Raw genomic sequence first — 6,104 nt, forward strand, 5'->3', positions numbered from 1 at the left:
AGGCCCGCTGGCTCCCGCCCCAAATAGTTCCACTCGTCCTTATCTTACAGCCTGGCGCATTGTCCGTGGGATGGGAGGTCGAAGGTGTGCCCTGCTGCGAGTGCGTGCACCCCACGCGCCCTTTCTGAACCCCTGGGTGAGGTCTGTCGGTCGTTTTCACAAAGCCCTGGTTAGATAGGACGGGGCTCCCGTACCTGTGGTGGTGGCCAGGCCGCGAGGCTCAGCCCCGGGTCTGGAACTCCCCCGTCCTGGGTGGTGGAGAAAGTGCTTAGGAGGCTGGCATTGCACCTCCCAGACTCCCTGCCTCAGTGGCCCAGGAGATCAGCACTGCCCAGAGAGGAAGGTGCCTGCTGGGACTGCCTTCCAACAGAGCCTACTGTATGCCAGGCCCTGTCAAAGGCATGAGAGAGGGGGGGGGGGGGGGAAGACAGTCCCTGCCCTCAAGGAGCTGACAGAGGAGTGGGTGGAACAGTCAAGGAAACCAGAAAGAAAATAGGGGAGCACAGAGGAGCACCTAAGTCAGGCTGGGACCTGGCACTTGAATCGTATATTAAAGGGTGAGGAGTCATCACACGAGGGGGAAGGGCATCCCAGCAGAGAGAATTGCCTGTGCAAAAATGTGGAGGCACAGGGCATCAAAGAGTCCCTGGTGCTTAGTACTTCTAGAAAGAAAGTTTTAAGTGTAGGGAAGAGGCCGCCTGCCTCTGGAGCCTGTCCCGGAAGTGCTGCTGTTGTAGATGGCTTCAAGGTTACTTTGTGGAGCTGGAGTGCTGGTTGTGCAGGCCCTGGGGGCCCACGGTCCCAAAGGGGGGGCCGCTGCTTCTAGAGGTGGTGTTCCTACTGATGGCCAGGAGACTGGGCTGGAGTGGGAGGTTATGATGGCTGCATGGAAGATACTGGACCTATGTAATGTGCTAGCCCCAAAGGCAGCTTTGGGCACCAAGGAAGGCCCGAATTCAGTCCCCTCTGTTACTGGAGAGATGGTGAGGAGACCTCAGTTCTTGCCTTCTTGAGGGAAAGATTTCAATCAAGAGACAGTGTAGAAAAGAAAGCAAGAATTTATTGACTGCAGCATAAATATACTTAGGACGGTGAAACAAGGAAGGGCATAGAAGAAGTAAGAGGAGAGCCTAGGCTGGGCTGCCCTGGCTCACTGGGCAGTCAGAGAGACAAGGGGGCCTTGGGGACAGGTTCAGGGGGTAAGCCTGGGAGAAGCTGCCGTTGCCCATTGCTCCCCTGGCTGTAAGTCGCATGGGGTCCCTTCGGAGGAAAGAAGAGGGAAGGTGGCAGCACTGGCTTGCTCCCCTAGTGGGGAGAGCATGAGGGGTCCTTTGTCCTGAGCCTATTATCTTTCTCTTGCAGGTGGAACCCTTAGGGGAGGTCTCAGGCGAGTATATCAATGGAATATTCATCCACTTTCCAGGTGTGCTCTTCCAGGGTCATGGTCTCCACTGATTGGTCTGTGGCAAAGCAGGGTGTTATTAGTCAATGCAGCTGGTCCTGAGGCAGCCACTGCCTGGCTTGTCTGGTTTTGCTGCTTTTCTGGGCCTGGAGCTGAAATGCAACTGAGGCCTAGATGTTATCTTTAGGGAGGAATAGGTCAAGGGGTCTAAAACCACGTGACCAGCAATATGCTAGGGGAGCAAAGGCCATCCTGGGGGTGAGGCTCTTGTTTTCCCAGTTTTGCCCCTTGGTGGGCAACCAGGGCTTTCTGCACTGATGAGCTTCTGTACCTGGCCCAACGTCCTTGCTCTGCTATTGTCTGCCTAACTACCTATATAGCATCTTTCAGCACCAACAAATCAGTAGCGGGCTGCATGTGTGAAGAAGATAACAGTGCTGTCATCTGTTTCTGGCTTCACAAAGGCGAAACCTAGCAATGCCCTAACTGTGGAACCCATTATAAGCTGGTGCTCCACCAGTTGCCCCACTGAGCCCCTGCACTAACTCATTCAAAACACTAGCCATTGCTTTGGCTCCCCCCCCCAAAAAAAAAGTGTGGGGAAGGGGTGGGACATGGGGTGGGTAAGCCAACAGGAGCCAGAGCTGGCATCTGAGCTTGGTCCTGAAAGTCTTGGGGGAACTGCTGAATCATTCCTTACAGACAGGGCCAGATTTGCATCTCCTAGGAGGGCTGGGGATGGATTTGGATTTGGGACCTAGAGAAGCAGAGGTTGATTAGGAACCTGTGGCCAGCCTCCCCTCAAATAGTAGCAGTGGAAATGGAAAGAGTGAAAAGGCTACACAAATACTTGTGAGGGAAAGAGCCACTGGTCTTCAGGGCAGATTGGGGGGTGTTATGAGCAGGCAGGAAGAGTCTTGAGTGGCCTCAGGGTTTTGGCTTGGGGAACTGGGCAGATGATGGATGCAGAAGGACCAGGTTTGGAGGAAAGGCTGATGATGTGATATTTATTAAACACTTCCAGTGTTTCAGGCGCTCGCTCATTAAATGAGATATATTATCTCCTTGAATCCTCACAATAACCTATGAAGTAGGTACTACTATTATCCCCATTTTAATATGAGGAAACTAAATCAAGAGGTTAAGTAACTAAGTAGTAGGGATGCGATGGATGAGCAGGCCTGCACCTTGCAGAATGCAGTATCCCAAATCTGAGCCCTAGTGAGATTTCCCAGGCTACTCTACAGAGAAGCTTCTACCTATTTCCACAGGCTTCTCCCTTCCTCCCTAGCCCCAGCATCTGGTACCCCCATAGCTCTTCAGTCACTGTCACCTGGTCTCCTTCCCTCAACCCATCCCACCTCACCCCCTGCATCTTGCCCTGTGCAGCCAGGATGGAACCAAGGAACCACACAAGCCTCATGACAGGAAGGCACAGGGCTCCAGACGATGGAGCTGAGACCCCACCTTCCAATTACAATACAAAACAGAAGTGAGACTGCAGGAACAATCAGAGAAACCAAGAAAATGGATGTTTTCCATTTGTAACAAAAATTCTTTTAATTTTAATGGAACATTTCAACAGCACCATAAGGTTATAAAAGGTCTCCATCAGCTCAACGCTGACAGTGTTTTAGAGTAAACGTGTAATTCACAGAGGAAGTTTCTCCAGCTCTGCTTCCCTTTCCCAAACCTTGGCTCAGGAACACCCAGTCCAACTGGAGTATACATGGGTGACAGACAGGGACTGCCACTCCTTTGAGCCCCACCCTTACCACCCCACTTTTTGCACTGAGGTGGGGGAAGGGTACTGTTTCCAAATTGCCTCTCAGCAGTTGAGGAAAAGGTGAGGTAAAGGAATGCAACAGATAGGTGACCAGAGAGGGTCCATAGCTTTCTCTTAGGAGAGCTGTTAGGCCTAGAGAGCCCTGGCTTCAGCTATCACCCTTGAACCTAACTAACCAGCCTACCCAAAGTCACACAGCCAGCAACTGCCCCAGGGACTGGAGGCAGGAGGTTATTTTAAAGACTGTTTTAGGCAGAAGTTAGAATGTCCACTTGCCTCCCACCTCCCTCATCCTCTTAACTATAAGAAAGAGGCCCATCATGACCCCGAACAGCTTTCTGTCATGGAGACCCATAATCTGGGGACAGGGCAGTGAGACGCACATGCCATCAAGAGCCCCTACCTATCTGGGTTTTGGGGTTCCAGGCTCCAGTAAAGCTGTCACTGCCTTTATAGTTTCTGGAGGTACAGAGGTCGACACCAGGCCTCTCGGACCTTCCCTCATCTTATACCCCCCACCCTCCACCCCCACCCTGGGTTCTATTCACAGCCTGTGCCTAAGGTCTTAGAAGAGTTTCTGTCTGCTTTCTTATACATAAACCTTTCTTTGACCTCAAAGCAAGAGGTACTTGAGGGCCATCTCCTCTGCACCTTTCAGGAACAGCTAGAGCCCCCCATACGGTATCCACAGCAAACAGGAGATGAAAGCAGTGTTGTTCCAACTGTAGATCACAACCTGGAAGTGGATCATGAAATCAATTTAGAGGGTTACGGCCAGCACCTTAAAAAAATGAAATAGATTACAATAAATACAATAGAAAATATCAGGGTGTGTCCATATTGCAAGGATAAATATTGTCCCCATGAAACTTATTTCAAGTACTTCACAATATAAAATGGGTTTCTTGCTGCGGATCACTGGACAAAAAAACACTGGTTAAAACATAGAATCAAGACTCATACAATAAGTACATAAAGGCAGCCTGCTCTGTGTCAGGCACTATGCTAGGCACAGGAGACCCAATAATGAATAATACAATCTCTAGTCTCAATCCATTTTCTGGTTGGGAGGCCAATAAGCAAGCTAACAGTTGCAAGACCTGATGCTTAGTGCTTTGAGAGAGTATGTGGGGAGCTATAAAGCCGGGATGTGAGAGTGGGTATCTAAGAGAGCTTCCCAGAGGAGGTGATGCAGTCAGAGTTAGTAAGAAAAGACAGTAACTAGGATCTCCTCCATCCTATAGATAGGAAAGGAACTATGGTCAAATGTCAAGAGTTCTAGTCTTCAAGTCTAAAGACAACTTCTAGTTCTGCCTTTTCTTCTTAACAAGCTATGAGACCTTAGGTGAGTCCATTAAACTTTCCAGACCCTGTTCCCTCATCTACAAAATGGGCATTTCCCCTCTTAACCCTAAAGAAGAGATCATATGAGACAGATAATGTATGTGAAAGTATTTTGTAAACTACAAAATAGGGAGGGATTGCTTCTGTGGATGAGGAAATGGAAATGTAGAGAGGTGAAGTGTCCTGCCTAACACTATATAGCTCTGGGTGGCACATCTCCCTCAAAACCCTGCTCTTGCCTTCACTCCTCTGCCTCCCACTGCAACTGAGCTACCTTTCAAGAGGGTGGGGGCAGGACCCAAAAAGGCCCCTTAGCAACCTATTGAAGATTTACCTTAAGAATTCTATTGTTTTAATAATGATGGGAGGTAAATTAATATGTGAGAATTCCCCCCTTTCCACTTCTGTTAATGAATTGGGATGTACCCAAACTCAGCTTTTAAAGTTACATAAGCATCATTCAGATCCTCTGTAACAGCTTTGATTTTGGGAAAACAGCATTTCCATTAAAATGGTGTTATGTAAAAAGGTTTTTGTGTATGTATGTGTAGGAACAAGCACACATGAGTACTGTTAAGGCACACAAAAACATACACCGGAGGGGAGCAGGTATTTGACAGTACCTGGCTAGTTAAGATGTGACTTACTTGTCTTCCCACCCCCAGTAAAACCTAGTGTATGCTGCTGGGCAATGGGAACTGCAGCAGGAAAGGCCATCAGCTGCCTCCACTCCCCAGGGACCAGAAAAGTCCTGACCTTCTTAGAAGCCCCTTCGTTGGCAGGGTGAGTTCCATTGAATCATAGACTGTTAGGGTTGGAAGTAGCTCAGAAGTCACCAAGTGCAACCTCACTCTACATCACTCTTGCCAGCCTTGACTTTAACCGTTCCCTTCCTTGGAAGGCAGTCCATGTCACCTGTGGTCAGATGTAGTTCACTGTAAAACACCTGATATAGAGCCGCAACTTGCCTTGCTGAAGCTCCTATTTCTTGGGGACAAATGTATATCCCTCACTTTGACCCACAAGAGTCCAGGAGCCATAGCCAGCAGAGGGTGCCTGGGGCCTAAGAGCAAGGAGGGAGGCCAACAAGTCCACAGACCTGAAGCTCTTCCCTTAGAGACCTCCATCCATCTAAACTGAGGCTGGTACTTAGGGGAAGAGGGGAGTGAAGGGGGCAGGGGTGGGTGAGGAGGAGGGGAGAAAGGCAGAAACCCTAAATGCAAATAAGTGGCTTTGCGCACATCCCTGCACCTCAAGTCTCACTTGAAGTGTGGGGGTCTGACATCACGAGGTCAGTTCCAGCGCTGATACTCTGGAGTCCAGCGTCCGTCTTTCGGGATTCGATAGTTGTCCTCTTTTATGTGAAACAGTGGGTCCACGATTCGAGGGCCAATCAGGAAGTAAAAGAACTGCCCTGAATCCTCCCACCATGGCCAGACCTGGGCTAGGCTTCGCAGCTTGCCCTGGTTACCCGAAAAAAGACGCACAAACCGGAACACCCCAGCACCGAGTTGGGAAACGTGAGCTTTGGAGTGTCCTTTTAAGTTGTTGGAAAGGAGGTGTGGCCGAGGA

General features: G+C 49.8%; 1 pseudogene across 1 annotated transcript; it reads left to right on the forward strand.

The window, feature by feature from the left end:
* The first annotated feature begins 737 nt into the window (after positions 1–737).
* On the forward strand, positions 738–1,877 carry LOC308552533 (cytochrome c oxidase subunit 5B, mitochondrial pseudogene; annotated as a pseudogene). Its single transcript has 3 exons — positions 738–983; positions 1,363–1,423; positions 1,783–1,877. The product of its transcript is annotated as a cytochrome c oxidase subunit 5B, mitochondrial pseudogene (transcript).
* Positions 1,878–6,104: the final 4,227 nt, after the last annotated feature.

Source organism: Miniopterus schreibersii (assembly GCF_964146895.1).
Source record: "Miniopterus schreibersii genome assembly, chromosome: 2".
NCBI lineage: Eukaryota > Metazoa > Chordata > Mammalia > Chiroptera > Miniopteridae > Miniopterus > Miniopterus schreibersii.